Raw genomic sequence first — 18,722 nt, forward strand, 5'->3', positions numbered from 1 at the left:
CACCCTGTACCCGTATTCCCCAGCCACGTGAATCATATCACCTGCTTTGAATACGTCCGCAGCACGCCTCACGTATGAGTGGCCCACGACCCACACCTCCTCTTTCACAGCCGGTGATGTTTGACCGCTGGCCCGGTGTTGGGTCAACTGCATAGTCCGCCCCGCCTCGTAGGCTTGCGCAACTGAAACCAAACAAACACAAGAAGCGTGAGTACATCATTACAGCTTCACAACATGTGCAACCGCACATACCTTTCATAACAGTTGGAGGACCAGCGCCCCACACGTTTAACTTGTTCGACATTCAGACCCCTGGCTGTAGCCTCTGTAGCAGCCCCTATCCGAAAGGAATGGGTCCCAAACTCGCCCGGGTTCAAGCCCGCAGCGGCAATCGACATCGCAAGCACCCGCTGAAACTGAAACCTCGTCAGTGGGGTGGCGTCAGCGTGTCTCAACAAAGTCCCCCCCCATGATGCCACCCTTTGTGCTAAATACTCCTCCACACAACTCACCGGGCACATGGAGGACCCGGGAATCCCTTGTATAATTATGCAGTCACCCATCGCACCCTGATCGGACTTGGACCTGATGAACGAGACAGTCATTGTCCCCCCTCTGACCTGAACGTGCTCTCGGCACAGTCCCCCCATCACATCCTGCTTGTTCCTTGCCACTAGTTCGCTTACCCGCATAGCCCCATGGAATGCCAGCGTAAAAGCGGCTCGGAATAACACTGTTTCATATCGGGATGAACACGTTGCAGGGAGTATGGATAATAACAAGGCCAACCTCTCCAGACCTATCGGGCGCCTTTCATCTACTCTGCGACCCTCAAGGCGTTGCCACCCACATAGCGCTTTCTGCACAACAAAAGACGCAGTCGGGTCCTGGATCCCATGAGCCCTTGCCATGAAGGAAATGGCGGCTCGATGCCTCTGGGCCGTAGCCACTGATTTGCCTGCCTGATGTAAAGACAGCAGATATGTTACTACTAGCTCTTCCTGTCCCCAAAGCTCTCCCCTAGCAGTCCCCAAAAAGGCCCAATAGGCTCGGAACGCCCCTTCATATGCCTTCCTTGTCCGGGGTGCTAAACTCTCCCACGAGGTTCTGTAGTTCGGGGCACCGAGAGACCAGAGAGCTTCGGGAAAGGGTGCCGCCACCGGGTCCGCTGTGGGCAGAAAACCCCAGAAGGCCTGCATACGAAAACGAGAAAGTGCATCAGCCGCCTGATTCATCACCCCCGGCACATGTCTCGCCCTAAATAACACGTTTAATTGTAAACACAATAACACAATTTCTTTGAGCAATCTCAGCATCCATTTGCATCGTGCTGCCTGGCTATTGATACACTCAACCACGGTCATGTTATCGGACCAAAACACCACAGAGTGATCTCTGAATCCCTCAGGCCAAGTTTTCAGGACCACCAAAATGGGAAAAAGTTCAAGAAAGGCAATGTTACTGGTCAGCCCACACTCATGCCACCCTAACGGCCATTTTTGGGCCGACCATTGTGTGCCGAATATGGCACCAAAACCAATGCTCCCAGCCGAATCTGTCCACAGCCCCAGCTCTTCGGAGGACACCGCTGGTTTATTCCAGACAATTCGACCATTGAACTCCGCCAGAAATGCCAACCAAATGCGCATGTCCTGGCGAACCTCAGCCGAGAGCCTCGTGCGATGATGACCCTCCTTCAGGCCGACCATGGCTTGAGCGATCGAACGGGAGAAGGGGCGGGCCATCGGTATTACTCTTAGGGCAAAATTCAACTGTCCCACCAATTGTTGTAATTGATGTAGCTTAACCTTAGACTCACTTATACACGTTTGCAGGCATGCCCTGAATTTTAACACTTTATCAGCTGGTAAACGAAAACAACCGTCCTCAGAGTCGAGCTCGATCCCCAGAAACTCGAGGCAAGTCGAGGGACCCACCGTCTTACCTGGGCCAATGGCACGCCAAACTGTTTCATCAAGACACGAAATTCAGTCAAGGCCTGTCCACATGCCGGATCCCCGGCTGCCCCCATAAACAAAAAGTCATCGAGATAATGCATAACATGTCGAAACCCCGTCTTCTTTGTGAAGACCCATTGCAGAAAACAACTGAACTTTTCAAAATAGGCACAAGATATAGAGCACCCCATCGGCATACACCGATCCATGTAATAGTGACCCTGAAACATGAAACCAAGAAGACGCTGGTCATCTAGATGTACCGGGAGCAACCGGAACGCTGACTCGATATCAGATTTTGCCATCAGCGCGCCCGGCCCCAGGCGATTCAATATGGCTACGGCCTCATCGAAGGATGCGTACCGCACCGAACATACTTCCGGGTCTATCGCATCATTTACGGAACGACCACGTGGGGCTGATAGATTATGTATCAACCTAAACTCACCCGGGTCCTTCTTGGGGACCACCCCTAAAGGTGAACAAACAAAGTTAGCAACTGGTGGCACATTAAATGGACCGGCAACTCGACCTCGAGTAACCTCTTTCCCGATCTTTTCTTGTACCACGGACGTATGTTGCAATACCGAAATTTGGTTTTTACATTTCGCTATACCCTGAAACTCCCCCACAGGAATGCGGAAACCATATGAAAACCCGTTCCGCAACACCCCAGCGGAAGCGTGATCCGGGTATTCGCTGAGCCAAGGAATCATTGCCATGGTATCAATCGGAGTAGGTAAAGGCGCCCCTCGGACTATCTCAGACCTGTTTGGCGCCTCCTCTGCCCCCGTTATCAACCGTTTTGGCTCTGCACATGGACTCCGGATGGGATGCTTGCCCACAACCACCACATTCGTGCCTAAATTTGCAAGACCCTTGGGGCCTCGTACATTTACCCCTGTTAAAGTTCCAACAAATCCCCCTTTTACCTGTGTTGCCGCTCGGCCTCGAGTGGTTGTCGTAACTCGTACCTGATCGAAAGGGCGTCCCAGCATATTGGCGGGAGGATTCACCCACGCTACCCCCCACCAACGGTAACTTCAACATACCATTATCTTCCATTTTGGACCAAGACACAGAATCATAACAATCCCAAGTTAATGTTTTATCATGTTCCTTCGCTTTTCTGAAAATATTATCGTAACAAAACCATTGATTGCCTTCGTGTGAAACAGAGTACCCCATGATCCGTGCCTGATAAATCGGCAATTCGGACAGCAATTCGGGCCTACGTTCACCCATGATGGATGTAAAAATCCCCCATGCTCTGCCCCAAGTGCCAATGTTTTCGTTTACCTTAAAGGCGGCCATCTTTGCGCGCCAAACACTCGGATGCATGAGCTCCTTCTGGCTCTTAACATGCTCCATCTCATAATGATCGGTAAGCAACGAGAAGATGTTTATATACTCATCTGCCCATATCTTCTCTTTAATAGCCAGAGGGACATGCTGACCCAACTTTTCCCTTCGAGAGGGTGCAGACTCATCCCTTGCAATCGGCAATGGTCGCTTACCTGAACCGGAAGCTGTATCTGTGACTGGACCTGTTCCAGGTGGCTTCACTACTGCCGCAGCCGCTTCCCTTGTTTCATGCAGTTGCTTCATCAATACCTGCGCGTCGTCAGCCGTGGCGCCCTTGCTACCTTTACCCAACCATGCTGCTACTTGTGCTGCCAGCTCGGGCGGCATATCCTCCCCGGACACGGGGGTGACCACTACGGGAATCGGATTCCCCTCTTCCGGCAACGGAGTTGGTATCTCGAGTGGAGCAGAGGGAACCGGGATGTCTCCCCCCGCTGCTCCCCTTCTGGGTCTCTTGCCTTTTCCTCCCGGAGCTGCTCCTGCCAAAGGGCGTTTCGGTCCCCCTTCCTCATCTTTATCCGCCATTCGCCTCTTTAGGTCGGTCACCTCTTTCATAAGAACACGCAGCATCTGTTCGGTAGTCATTCGCTTTCCCGCCTTCTTGGGCATTCTCCAAACCGAGTATCTGCAAACAAACAAAAAGATTACAACGCTCAAAATTGGCTCTTCGTTCCGTCTCGAGCTCACGTGCAGCGAGGAGGTGCAGCTTCAGAGCACAGGAACAAGAGGATGCTTTCCTGGCTTGTTGCTCCTTTTATCCGTCTTCAGGGCGGGCGTAAACCCGCCCCGGCCTGCCTCCCGGGCGTGGCCGGCCGCGTCAGTGTCTAGGCCAGCCCACTCCAGGGCGGGAAAAGTCGCGCCCCGGCTACGCCGCTTCGGGCATACCAGCCGAGGCCCGCCTCCCGGCCAAGATGGCTTCCCGGGGGGATCGTGGTACTCCACCATACGTTCGGGGGGACCGAATGGTCGCCCCTTTCCATTAGTTCGGTAGTGTACCAAGGAGATTTAAAGGTGCTGCTCTTCTTTGTCACCATTTTTAGCGGCAGAACCATGTTCAGGGAATTATTATGCCAGTTCTGGAAATTTATGTCTGCGAGCAGGACATCAGACTCTGCCTCAGGAGCCGATTGTTCGAGGGCAAGTTTCAGATTTTCCACCGATAGTTTCGGCCAGGCTCTTTGAAGAGTATGGGGGCGAGAGGCAATAGTCTCTTCTGATCGGATTTCCCAGGAGAAGGGAACTACAAAGTGATCAGACCATGGTAGAGGCAAGGGGGGTTTAACTAGGAGCTGGGTGTTGTTTGAGAATACAGGATCTAGCAAGTGTCCTTTGCAATGAGTGGCACCTTGTTCAAAAGATTAAGTTCAAAAGTTTTAACCTTTAGGATGAGATCAGCAGCTACTTTATCATTAAGGTAATCGAAGTGCAGATTAAGGTCTCCGAGTACCAAAAAGTTGGATGCCCGAGCAGCCGCTACTAAGGTGTCAGCAAAGTGCTTTATGCTGCCCGGCGGGCGGTAAATAAGGATTCCTGAGAAGGAATGGGTGGGGGTTAGCTGAATGCTAAAACAGGCCCTTTCTGAATCTGAAATGCCACCATCCTCAAATCTACATGTCAGAGAATCTCTGTAGATTATGGCGAGACCGCCTCCTATCCCTTCGCCTCTATTCGCCTCTATTCTGATTCTGGATAAGAAAACCGCTAGGAAGGGCGGAGATAATGTCAAACTCTGGGTTGGGGGATAGCCATGTCTCTGTAAGGAAGAGCAGGTCCAAACTGCATACTTCAATCAACAAATTGATCTCTACCGCATGCTTTGGTAGTGATCTGCAGTTTAGAAGCGCCATCCTCAAGACATTACCGGCCTTCTTGCCGTTAGTCCCCACAGGGAAAGGATCGGGACAGAATTGGCAGCGACCGAATAGTGGATCGGTCCCATCCAGCTGGTGGCAACACTGACCCCAAGTATGTCGTAACTCCAGTAGTTCTTCACTTGAGCATCCCGTAGGTCTCGAGGGATCCACGGGCATAGTGACAGGCCTCAGTTAGAGTGAAGCCCTAGCTCGGCCCTCGGTATACCAGACACAGATCAATTTGCACGCCCCAGCTGTCCCAAGTAGGTAGAAGACACAGTGCAAGGTAAATATAAAACGGCAATTATTAAAATCAGCTATTTTGTGCAAAAAGGCAGTTTGTGAAATTAAAAATCATGTGCCTAGCTCCCGGCTTTCCGCCTCAGGAGCGTTCTGTCACTAGTAGTAAGGTTACCGGTTATCGTAGCCTGACAAAATTTATAGCGACCGGGCCTTAATTCGCCCGACCGCTAGAGCGCCAACCCTACCTTTCCCCAAAGATTGCGGCTAAAGTCGTCGCCCTCCGGGTAGGCTGTGTCAGTTAGAGTGAAGCCCTAGCTCGGCCCTCGGTATACCAGACACAGATCAATTTGCATTCCCCAGCTGTCCCAAGTAGGTAGAAGGCACAGTGCAAGGTAAATATAAATTGGCAAATATTAAAATCAGCTATTTTGTGCAAAAAGGCAGTTGGTGAAATTGAAAATCATGTGCCTAGCTCCCGGCTTTCCGCCTCAGGAGCGTTCTGTCACTAGTAGTAAGGTTACCGGTTATCCTTAGCCTGACCAAATTTATAGCGACCGGGCCTTAATTCGCCCGACCGCTAGAGCGCCAACCGTACCTTTCCCCAAAGATGGCGGCCAAAGTCGTCGCCCTCCAGGTAGGCTGTGTCAGTTGGAGTGAAGCCCTAGCTCGGCCCTCAGAAGGCCAGCAAGACAGTCTTTCTTTGGTCCTTTCTTCAATTCCAGTGTGATAGAAGGGGCTGAGTACCAGGTGTGTCACATTTATCCCAGGAAAGAGACCTCAGGTTACCAGGCGGTCACTTATCAATGGGATACTGGGTCACCGCCTAAGTAGTGAGGTATTTTCTGCAATATATGGCATCTAGCTATCTTAGAGAGCCCCATTTGGGCCCCTTTGAAAATGGCACAGCCCTTCCTTTGTAGTCTGGCGCATAGTAGTCCACCCTAGAGGTGTGACTACCAGTGGGCTATACGTCCATGGAAAAACCAGTTTGGGGATGGGTTTTCTCTCTCTGGCTCTGTCTCCTAATTGGCATCCTTCCCAGTGGTGTTGTCACAGTCGGCCCTTCAAATGTGCCTTCCCCTTTGAAGCTCCCCTTTTGGGCTAAAACCCTGAGTGGCCATCCTGGGAGATGAGGTATCATCTCGCTCCGTGACAACTGCCTTTGTTCCTGGGCATGGGTGTCATTTGCACATCTCCCTAGGCAGTCAGAACTCTGTCTGTGTGTTAGGGCCTGTGTGAGGCCACAGGACTAGCTGGAGTGCAGAGTAACTTTCTGAAAGTTACTGACTTTAAATCTGACCTGGGCATTAGGTCGGATTTAATAGCACAATTAGTTTGATACCTTACTTGACCTTGCTAGGTAGCCCCATTCAGAAGTTAGCCAGGTGGAGATGCTAACTAATGACCCTGTGCTAGCCAATAGGACTGCTTACCTTTCCACATCAAAACAACAACTTGGAAGTATTGTTGTTCAGACATATAAAAAATCATATGTCCTACTTAACAATACACAGCTCCCTGCCATAGGGCTCCATAGGCCTTCCTTAGGGGAGACCTAGATATAATCTTAAGGGAAGTGGTGGCTTTTCCATTAGGAATAACAGAAAAGTCAAACTAGCAGTGTAAATTCTGCCCTTTCAGTCTTCAGTGGCATGCTGGGGTCCATTTTGTCCTTGTCATGTGCAGGGTGGCACAAACAGTGCTGCAGTCCTGGGTAAACACACTGCCTGACATGCCCTGGGTACTCTATACTAGGGACTTATAAGTAAGTCAGTATTGACAGTTAGAGCATCCAATTCAACATAACTTTTGTAAAGGAAAGTGCCCTTTATGTATAGTCACCACTCCCCACTTTTTGCTCCAATGCTAGTGATGCTATGACTCTGTATGTGCACCGTAGTCTGTTGCCCAGGCCTCGGTTTTAGTGCTCACAACCTAAAAAATATGTGCAAACTGACAACCCCAAAAGGCATGGACTCTACCGCCCTTCTAAGTCACTAGTATCTGTTACAGGTGATACCCAGGGCATGGGCGGTGAATGGGGTCCCCGGGGCTTGCAGCACTTATTGTGCCACCCTGAGTGACCCAAGTAAACTACTGACAGCAGACCCGCCATTGCAGTATTGAATTGCTGTTATTTATGTTTTCTTCTAAAATCCATGATTCTGGTTATATGTTGCTATTGCATTCTTTTTGCTGTATTACATTTACATAAAAACACACTTTATTTTTTATAAATTGGTGTTGGATTTCTATTGAGATGTGTCAATTACTTATTGTCCATGTGGGTGCTCTGAAATGCTTAATACATGTTCCTCTAGTAAAGGCTGACTGTTCTTTACCCCTCTGCCAGGACTGAGCTGAGTATTTATAATTGTAAATTTGGGGACCATCTTTGAGGTCTGTGACAATATTACAAGTTGAAGCCTACCTAGCATCACCATATAATATTCCACCTTCCTACAATTTGTACAGGGTTATAACACCAGCACTGAGGTTTGGTTAGCAGGCCTCTGTGTACTCACACAGTCGAAAAACCAGCAGGATCAGTCCAAAAATGTAGTGATGAAAAAGAGCCATTTCATACATGGTCCCCTTCCAGACAAAAGGTGATTAGCAACCTAACCCTCATCCTGGTGATTCTTATCATCTAATTGGAAGAACCTATAAAGGCCATCTGCATTGTCATAGTGAGTCCTAGGTATATGTTCCACTGTAAAGGTCATACCTTGTAGGGAAATAGATCACCTCAGTAGTTTTTGGTTCGCTTCTTTGATCTGCATCAGCCATCTGAGAGGCTTGTGGTCAGTTCGAACTGTAAAGCGGGTCTTAGCTTCTTTAGGGATCAAACCACGCAAAGTTTGCCTCTCAATGGCACTCCAACACTGCTTTCTGGGGACGACTCACCTGCTAATAAAGACAACTGTTGGATCTTGACCCTGGTCATTCAGCTGTGACAGTACTGCCCCAATCCCATGCTCTGAAGCATCAGTTTGGAAAACAAACTCTGCACTGAATTCAAACACTTTTAGGACAGGTGCTGAGCACATAGCTTCCTTAAGGCCTTTGTGGTTCAAGTGCGCTACAGACCTTTGCCCAATCTGGCACTCAGTTGCCTTCATATTCAGCCATGCCCTTTAAAGGGTGTAAAACACTTTCTTAAGCTGTAACAGGCAATCCTCCCAGGTGGAACTAAAAACAGCAATATCATTTAGATATGCTGCATGTTAGACCTGGCATCCTTGGTATCATTTACCCCTTACTTTTTTTGCTTTCAGACCTCCTGTTTGCTGACTTCTTCTTTGCTGGTTTTATGATTCTAGGCACTTTACCACGGCTGGCCAGTGCTAAAGAGCAGGTGATATTTCCCTAAAACAAGGTTACATTGAGTTATCCAGAATTGGCATATTTGATTTACTTATACGTCCCTAGTAAAGTGTACTAAATGTGCCCAGAGTCTGTAAATTAGATGCTACTAGTGAACCTATAGCACTGATTGTGCCACATGCTTCAGTAGCCCTTTAAACATTTCTCAGGCCTGGACATACAGAGCCTATGTGTGCAGTTTTAAAATACTGCCATGTCGACCTGGCAAGGTAACCCACTTGCCAGGCCCAACCTTTCCTTTTTATTCATATGTCCCCCCTAAGGTAGGCACTGAAGAGCCCCAAGGGCAGGGCACAGTGTATTTAAAAAGTTGTCAACACCAGATTGTCCCTTCTATAGTAGAATGGTTGCTTTCTCTCAACGTAAGACAAGCAACAAAAGAGTGATCCAAATAGGGTGGGGGGTTCCTAAATGTGTAATGGTGATGCATCTCCTGAACGAAGTTAACAAGAGAAACAACAGAATTAAGTCAAACCCGTTGCTACGGGTGGGAAGGGAAAAATACCCTTTTCTTTAAATAGCCCTCACTCACTCAAATAGTGACATGCTTCATCATAGGGCTTCCCCGTCTGCTAAAAGTCGGGATGGGCTCCACCATTTTTCAGGGAGCACTTAAAGATATTGTGTCTGGGGGCATACTGTTAAAGATAAAATTCATCGCCCACTCCTAAAGAAATCCTTAATAATGGAGTGGGAGGGAAGGTTAAAATATTTACAATAGGGTGTCTAAGGATGTGATGGTGCTATGACCCCTACTATTGCACCAACATGTTTCAACCCTGACGATTTGGCCTATATAGCTCCTGGGCTTTTGTCAGGGTGGGATGTAAAGAAGTTACTTCCCCCAAAGACATGCGTGCATGTCAACAATTCGTTTCAGAAACTCTAAAGTGATTAAAAACTGGAACAAGCATAATACTGGCTGTTAGACCTGGCACCTTGGCGTGAGTTTCCCTTCCACTTTTTGCTGGTGTGCCTCCGATGTTTTGCTGGTTTTCCGCTACTCAGGGCACTGCGCCACGGCCAACCCGTGCCACAGTGCAAGTGCTCCCTACTGTAAATTGTACATGTGATTGATGTCCATGATTGGTTCATTGGATTTACTGTTAGTCCCTAGTAAAGTGCACCAGGAGTGCCAGGGCTTGTGAATGCCAATACTGCTAGTGGGCCTGCAGCGCTGGTTGCGCCACCCACAGAAGCAGCCTTAAGATGTGTCTAGGGTCTGCCATTGCAGAACCTGCGTGCAGTCTCGTACTGTCATGCTGGCTGGGCAAGTGCACCCACTTGCCAGCCCCTGAACCTTCCCTTGACTTCATATTAGTCACCCCTATGGTAGGCCTGAGGGCAGGGTGCATTGTAAGTGTAAGGTAGGACAAGCCCTGATGTGTGTGGCATGTCCTAGTAGTGAATTACAACCAAATTCGTATTTCACTATTGTAAGGCTACCTGCTTCCTTTAGGCCAGAATGGGCTGCTGGAATTATTACACTCTATAATCCCAGCAGGCTCAGGGACCATGGTAGAGAGTCATGTTTAGTATGCCTGAACTCAGGATAATAAAATATTTCTTTTAGTAAAGTTTATTTTAATGTCCTGTGTTTGCAAATGCTACTTTTAGAAAGTTAGCATTTGCTTGCCTAACCATTTCAGCCCGCCTCTGCTGGTATGTGTATCTGACTGTCTGGGATGTGTGAGTGACAGGGCTGGGGGATGACAGGTGGTGAATGCGCAGATTACACCTTAGTGGGAGGTAGGAGTGGCTCTTGACTCTGAATCTAGCTGTGCTCTGCCACCACAATGCTGGCTCCACCCTCCTGGGGAGCGACTGATGACTCAGCCGGCACCTGGCCCAGGAAGGGCGAAGCCCCATCAACAAGGTACTTCTGGCTGCCCCTGTCCACACAATGCTGGCTCTACCTCCTGTGGAGCGTCTGATGTGCCTGCCCCTCACACTGAAAGCAGGAGCCGGATTGCACCCAACAAGGTACTCAAGAACTGAAAGTGGCTATGCAAAGGCCCCCCTGGCCTGTAAGAACAAAAGAAATGCAGTATAAAAGAAGGAGGCTTGCTCCTTGTAAGTTAGATCCTGTTTGTGCTACAGAAGGAACTCTGCCCGACGAGAAGGACCTGGAAGGACAAGGAGGAGTGCTGTCTCTTGCCTGTGTCTGGTGCCTTGCTGCAGAAGGAGAGGAAAAGAAAAGACTACAAGAGGACTTTTGCTTTGTAAAACTTTGTGCCAAACTTTGCTGAGAGATCTCCAAGGGCTTGCTTGTGAACTTGCCCCCTGACCAGCGCCCCAGGACCAGTGGGCGCTACCCCCTGACAGAGGAACCACTGCGAGACGCTGTCTACCCTCTGCAAGCCTCTCCAGGAAAAGCGGAGCGCGCTGTGACCATCGCGCTCTTCAGCAACGCTCTGGGAGCTGCCCTCCCTCTAAACAAAGTGACCGCCGCCTGCTTGGCCCAGAAGCATCGTAAAGATCAGCCCAGCTGATCCGAGCACAGTGACTGACCCGAGCTGCAGCTCGCAACGTGAAGAGAGGTGGCGCCCGGTGCCTGCTGGCCCCCCCTTCGTGTCTTGTACCCCTGAACGCGCCGCCGCTGTCCGAGAAACAGCTGTTGCGTGGGGTGCCTGAACGTCGCCTAGATTGATAGAGGCCTGCGCCGAGGAGCGCTGTCCCCTAAGTGCGCCCTCCTGATCAGGACACCCGGAGGCGCCGGCCCCGTGCAATCCGGCCCGCAAAGCAACGTCAACCCACGAGCCAGAGCCGAGCTGCTGCTCGCTCCAAGCACCGGACGGAAGACAACGCGACGCGGACTGCCGCATTGACCTGCGCCCCACCAACTCTCCCGCAAGGTACTGTTTCCTTCCCGCTGCCTCGCCCAGCCCTCGGAGCTGCGTGCGGAGTGCTCCCAGGGCCCCCGCTCTCTCTCCCTCGTCAACCGCGCCCCGCCGCGCAGAGAGACCAGCGGACCGCTGGAGGAATCCTGGTAGACCGCCAGGGCCGAGAAAAGTACCGTAAGGAGCCCAGAATCCCCATGCGGGGGATTCACGCTGAACAAGAACTGTTCTGAATCACTAACTGATTATTTCTAAAGATAAGAACTGTGGCAACTTAATTGAAAGTACACTGGAACCGTTTTCGCATTGAATCAAGACTGTATTTACAAGCCTGCTTGAAATTTATATAAAGACATATATTTTTACAAATACAGTTTGGTGTCCTTGTGTGGTGGGTTGGTTGTGATGGTGTGATATTGCAAATGTTTAACCCTATGTGCCCCAAAGATTAGCCTAAGACTGCTTAAGCCACACTACCTAGAGGGTAAGCAGAGGTTGTCTGGAAGGTAACCCTCAGCCCTGACGAGGAAGAGAGAGTCCCTGCTTGTCGCTAGTGCTACACTGCGCCAACTAGAGACTCCCCCTTCCTACACTGGCCACTGGTCTTGCTGAGGATTTACCTGTGCAAGGAAAAAAACACATGATATATGCATTAAATAACACACACATTGTGATTTTTGTTTGATCACCCATTTCACTCCGATCTCATTTGATCCATTATTGTTGTAATGTGGGATTTCTCACCCTTGAACCCAATGTCTCAGCATCTTGCTGTAGTGATTGTATCCAATGTACTTCGAATATACAATAAAACTTCCACTCATGTGACTTTCACAAGTGATATGCAAAAATGCAAACATGCATTATTTCATTCACAATATACTCTCAAACTGATCATCCACCCAATATCTCAAACTGTTTCTCTTTCATTGTAAAATGTGTTGTAGTATGGAAATTCCAAAGGGACTCACCCCTGTAACTTAGGGCAACTGCTTCCCAGAGGGAGCACTGGAGGGAGAACTCATTTTCACACTCTGTGGGTGACAAAGATAAGTTTAATCAGTATTGCTTGAGATCCACATGGAGGGAAATGAAAGTGAACCTGTGGCACTGACTCAAGAACGATCCTTTCAAACATATGCTTATCTCTCTATTTGTCTGTGAAAATGTTATGGGAACAACACGAAAAGTGCCCGTACTCTGTTCTGGTTGAATACTGTTAAGTGGTAGGCTCTAGGCTCGCATAGTGTAGAAAGGACGACACAGACACAGGATTATGGGACTGTGAACTAGCCCAGAGCACGTGCACTTGGGCCCTTTTATTTGCGGGATCACCTGACTGGTGACGCCCGTGTTGGATGGGTGAGGGGTGTGTGTGTGGGCCAGCCCTCGGGGGAGTGACTGACAGAAACACTAGACTGTGTCCAGCAGGACACAACATTCCTCCCTAATTTTAATAAAATGAAAAACAGCAAACAAGAGTCCAACCTATGGGAAGGAAAGAGAAAAACAACTAAAATAAAAGAAGTCTCACAGTTCAGAGATGTAGCTCGCAGGACGGTGGTGGACAGGTGCAGCTGGGAGAACCCGGTCGCCTTGGCACATGTCCATACTTTAACCAAGTATATCTGGGGACGAACACAATGCTGATGATATCCGGACTTTTCAGCTTTGCTTCAGTTGAAGGATGGTCCACCTACGTGATGTTCATCGGTCCAACGTACTCTTGCTGCGAGGCAATTATTGTCTTATTGTTCTACATGGGTGCATCAGGAACGTATAGATGAGTCCACTGTAACACACCGGACGATTGTGTCTCTTGATCCTTTGACGACAGTCATGGCATTGTGTGATCTGTTGATTCTGTGTTGCATGGCCTTGCTGCTTCCTGGAATCCATTGGTGGGGCAAAGTAATGTCCATCTCTCACGCTCTGGGAGGCCCCTTGGATGAGTTGCCCCAGAACTAGATATGGGCTCTGACTCTGGATCCAATGCCTCATCACTCATGTAAACTTCAGGGGTAGATGTGTCTTGGTCAGAAACATGCTCTCACTACCAAGATCAGGATATGCGCCAGTTAAAACAGATGGTCACTGTATATTCAGATCGTCGCTTGTTCTGGCAAGTGGAATGGGACTCCAGTTTTTGTACTTTATGCTCCAAGGATGGTAGCGATGCACATGACGGATGAGCATTGGCAGTGGAATCAGGCTTGCTCTGTGTATGGCAGCAGGGTGTCTCTCTCTCCTGGTTGGGAGTCTCTTCTCTCTCCAGCAGCCTGGGGGGCTCTTCTTCTCTCCACCGGCCTCGGGGGTCTCTTCTCTTCTCCACTGGCCTGGGGGTCTCTTCTTCTCTCCACCGGCCTGGGGGGTCTCTTCTTCTCCCCACCGGCCTGGGGAGTCTCTTCTTCTCTCCACCAGCCAGGGGAGTTCTCTTCTTCTCTCCACCAGCCTTTGGGGTTCTCTTCTTCTCTCCACCGGCCTCGGGGTCTCTTCTTCTCTCCACCAGCCTGGGGGGTCTCTTCTTCTCTCCACCGGCCTGGGGGGTTCTCTTCTTCTCTCCTCCAGCCTGGGGGGTTCTCTTCTTCTCTCCACTGGCCTGGGGGGTTCTCTTCTTCTCTCCACCTACCTGAGGGTCTCTTCTGTGTGCCATGTCTTCGTGGGTTTCTCTCTCTCTCTGGTGCTGTCTTGAACACCTTCAGAGGCCCTTGATATCGAGCTGCTTGCTGGCTCCTGACATTCTTGCACCTTTTCCTTTCCGGGGGGATCAGTAAACCACTGCGGGGCATGTGCACTGAGTAAGTTCTCCTTGCACCTTACATGGGTTTGCTGCTTTTGCACTTTGCTGCTTGACTCTTGGGCGCTCTTAATCCTTGGTGCTTTGTTTCTCATCTGGTTCGCTGGCCCGGATTGGTCAGGGGAATCAGCAGTCTCTCGCTTCAGTGCCTCTCCAGAAATGTAGAAGGTGGTGTTGCTGTATGATTAGCAGGACCTTTGGGAAAAATTAGACAGTCTCATCTGTCCGGGAGGTCAACGGTTCTTATTTCTCATTATGATAGCAACAGGCAACTATCAGAGGCATTTGGTGTACACAGCTTCCTCCCAGTTTTTCTTGTGTCCTGCTGCTGCTCCAGTTTCACTTTTCTCTCTCTTGTGAGGCAGCAACTGATGCAATATAACAACAGGAGGACAATACTATGACAAGCGTGAGGTGGTTCCGTAATGATTCACTACTTCCTGCCCAGCAGTCTCATTAGTATGGGAGGCAAAAGGGTGTCCTCTCCCTGTTGTACGTGGTCTCTTTAGGCAGCCACTGAGGCATGGGTGTACCATGGGCTTCTATAGGGGTTAAGTGAAGTCTTTGTATGCACCTGTGTAGTTGCGGCTGTCCATCTCCTGCTGCAGTTTCTTCTGCGGGTGCAGCATGCATGCAAACTGTCTTTCTGCGCACCGCCCTTTGTATTGTAGTTATGCCCGGTCATCCTTTACTATGTTCCAGCCTAGTATAACTGTGGCATCTGTGTAGCGGGTGCAGTACTGATGGACGTTCGCTTGATGTCGGTGCTGCTTTAACGCTGTTACTTTTCAATGTCCACAGCAAACTTTCAAAATGCTGTGGGCACTCTCACTTTCGGGCAGGCCGCATCTGCGTCGCCGGCTGTGCTCCAGACTCTTTCAGAGCGGGTCTCTCCCGGGCTGGCAAACAAAACCCACCCTAGTTCACACCACAGTGCCTGCCTCACCATGCCGCCCTCTGTTCTGCTTTTAATAATTGTAAACAGGTCTTTGCAAACCAACGGACCGCCTCTCACTACAGCTTCACAGCCGCTCACGCGACACTCCGTCCTACCATGTCAGCTCATTCCGATGGGGGTCTCGCCTCATTTCACGTTAGCCGCTCCGATTGGCTGCGGGCCGCATGTTGTCTCCTCCTTTCTTTACCTGCTCGCCGCAGTCTCACTCAGTTCTCACACTGCACGGGCAAAAGGGAGCTGGAGCTGCTGCACGGAGACTCCCGACCTTAATTCACTAGAGGGCAGTGATCTTCCCGGGGGTGGGAGGGAGCGGATCACTGCTTCACTTTGTCCTCCACTCATTAGGCTCACTTCGCTGCCCCCGTTGTCCCACAGTCATGGCTCACCTTCTGCCCGATGTCTGCTCAGGCGTCTCTCCCCTCGGGGCAGTCTGTGATGGCCGCCGGTGTCTTAGCAGTCCGGCCTGGCACGCATTTTCCTCTGCTTTTAAAGTGTGCACCGGTAATTTTACTCATACAAAGATTACTGCTTAGGGGTCCGCTCCATCCCCCTGATTGTTCGTTTCACCATATACATGAGAAAGCGTTATCCTGTAAAAGTTGTGACTGGGCTCAGGCGGATCCTAATGAATTCCTCAATAACATAGCCACCCAACAATCAGCAAGCCCCCTCCACTTACTTCGTCAAAGGTATTCCCTGCAGGGACCTACTCGTCCGTGAGCTCCCCGGCTTGCATGAGTGGCGTGGGAGCTCACTGCAGCTAAATACAGGCTTTCCCGCATTTTCGACTCCTTGCGTCCCATTGGACATGCCCATAGTAGCCCCTCATGATCAACACACACCTTGGACTACGTAGTGGACCGTGACTTGTTGTAAACAAGGACTCTTTCTCATGCCACGGGCAATGCCCTGATTGACAGATATTATTGTCATGGGGTATTGTCTTCGCGTTTGAATTTTGCTTAGTGTTATATTGATTAAGGGCCATATGTATGAAGGCAATTTTGTGATCGCAAATGCCGAAATTCGCCAAATTTCGGCTTTTGTGATCGCAATTTGGCTCAGTGTTATGTATGCAAGCAAAACTGCCTCGCATAATAAGGAATCGCAAAATTTGTGATTCCTTATTTTGCAATTGCATTTAAGGAATCACAAATTGCTATTCCTTAAATGCAATGTAAGAAGTACAAAAAAGTGCAATTTGGCCTTAAGGAATCGCAAATTACCACCAACTTCAAGTTAGTGGTAATTTGAGATTTCTTTGAAAAATGCACTTTTTTGCATTTTTTAAAGTGCCATGTGGTGCACATACATGCCCTTAGGGCATGTATGTTTGCCGAATGTGCACACATGTACTTTTCAGGGGTGCAACAGGGTGTCCTTTTGACACCCTGGAACCCTTGAAATTGCATTCTCAATTTGCGATTCTCCAATTGAGAATCGCAAATTGAGAATGTCTTCCCATTCATTTCTATGGGCTTCTATTTGTAACTTGCAATTAAGGAATATGTAGGATTCTCAAAATTATTTGCAAATCCAACATACATATCTTTTTGCCATTCTCAAAAACCAAGTCTCTAAAAATTGCTATTTGAGAATCGCAAAACGGAAGTTTCATACATGTGGCCCCAAGCGTTCTGTTTCTATTTATTTTTAATAAAACCAACACTCAAGTGTAAATTGCCACTTGGTAATAGACCAATCCTGTATATTATAGACATTTTAGTGATTTGTAAGCATTCTGCACAGGTCTCGTTTTCTATATCTATCATTTCTCAGGCATGGCCAAATAGCGGTGGATAAATCCAACGTAATACTGACAAACTCTGTACAGATCTAGTTTCTTTCCCATGTCTAACATTTCACGGATGAGCATGTTTGGTAATTTTAATTGGCAAATAAAAGACCATCCGAGCTGAACTTGAATATTAAGACAAGGACCAATTTTGGCTCTATCTAATGGTAGCAGAGGATGGTTTGCCTCTAAATTGAGGGGAAATTGAGGGATTTAGAGTAGAAATAGGAAAAATTCTGGCACCTGACTCGGCGGAGTGGAAGACGGCGGAGGATCGGCGATTGATGGAGTTCAGCGGATGCTGATGGTGCGTGGGAAGCAGTGGTAGAGTGACTATGAAGTTGTGTGGTTTGTTAGATTGTGGTGATGTGTTGTTCGTGTTGTCTTGTGGAGTGAGAATGCATGTTGAGCGATTTTGAGTTAATTGGTTTACTGGTCTGAAAATGTGCAGATCAGGAAGTTTTGTGAGCGGACTCAAGAGAAGTCCAAGATCCCGGGACAGCTGTATGCAATCGTCCTGTAGAATTGTGGGTGTCGTGAAGCACTATGGATGATCCACTTGTTGTAGGTAACTTTATGTGAATGAAGAGTTTATGTGACTGTTAGCTATTGTAGTTGTAGTAGGAAGCAGCTCCCTGGTTAACAACTTTGGTTATACAGTTACATGTGTATGAATGTGTGAGCAAGAGAGTGCTAAGAGAAATTGTAAAGGAGGGTGAGCGGCTGCAAGGAGGGAGTTGTGACGTCAGAAAGAGCTGCGCTAGGATTGGTCAGTTGATGTAACCCAGCACTGGGATTGGCTGAAGTACCTCCTCAGTTTATTATTGTATTTTGGATTTTAATTTACTACATTTGCAATGAGATGTTACAAGGTATTACGCGATATGTGCAGAGGTGATACAGGAGTAGTAACTCGGGTGGGAGAAGAAGCTCCACTGGAGGATACCCCAGCACATCATATGGCCACAAATGTAGGACTCCAAACGATAGTATTAATTGACAATAAGACACTTTCATGCATTGATTAAGGTGGCCAAAACAAATTTTTATACAGCGGCAATTGAAGAGGCTAATAATAAACAAAAATCGATTTTTAAGATCGTGAATGTTTTTAATAATCCAAAAATATTGTCGCATGAAATTCCCCCTTCTCAGGAGTTGTACAATACCATAGCGGACTTCTTTGAACAAAAAGTGCAGGTACTTACCAAAGACTTTTCGCCGCCTAATGCTCAAATACAGGAAGAAGGGAGCTCGGCAAGTACAGACTTGGTCGGTATGAAGACTTTTCAACCTATTGGTCTGGAGGAAACCCACCAGGCCATATTGTCGATTAAGTCGGGATCTCCGTTTGATCCCTGTCCGCCTATGCTTTTACAGGCCCTTGTGGATACAGTCAACCTCATTGTTAATAACATTGTAAACGCTTCACTGGGTACTGCAATGATTCCAACAGAGTGGAAACTTGCGGCGGTAAAGCCTTTACAGAAAAAACAACTGGCAGACCCTACTACTCTGTCGAATCT

This window comes from Lissotriton vulgaris, chromosome 6, assembly GCF_964263255.1.
Source record: "Lissotriton vulgaris chromosome 6, aLisVul1.2, whole genome shotgun sequence".
NCBI classification, from domain to species: Eukaryota; Metazoa; Chordata; class Amphibia; order Caudata; family Salamandridae; genus Lissotriton; species Lissotriton vulgaris.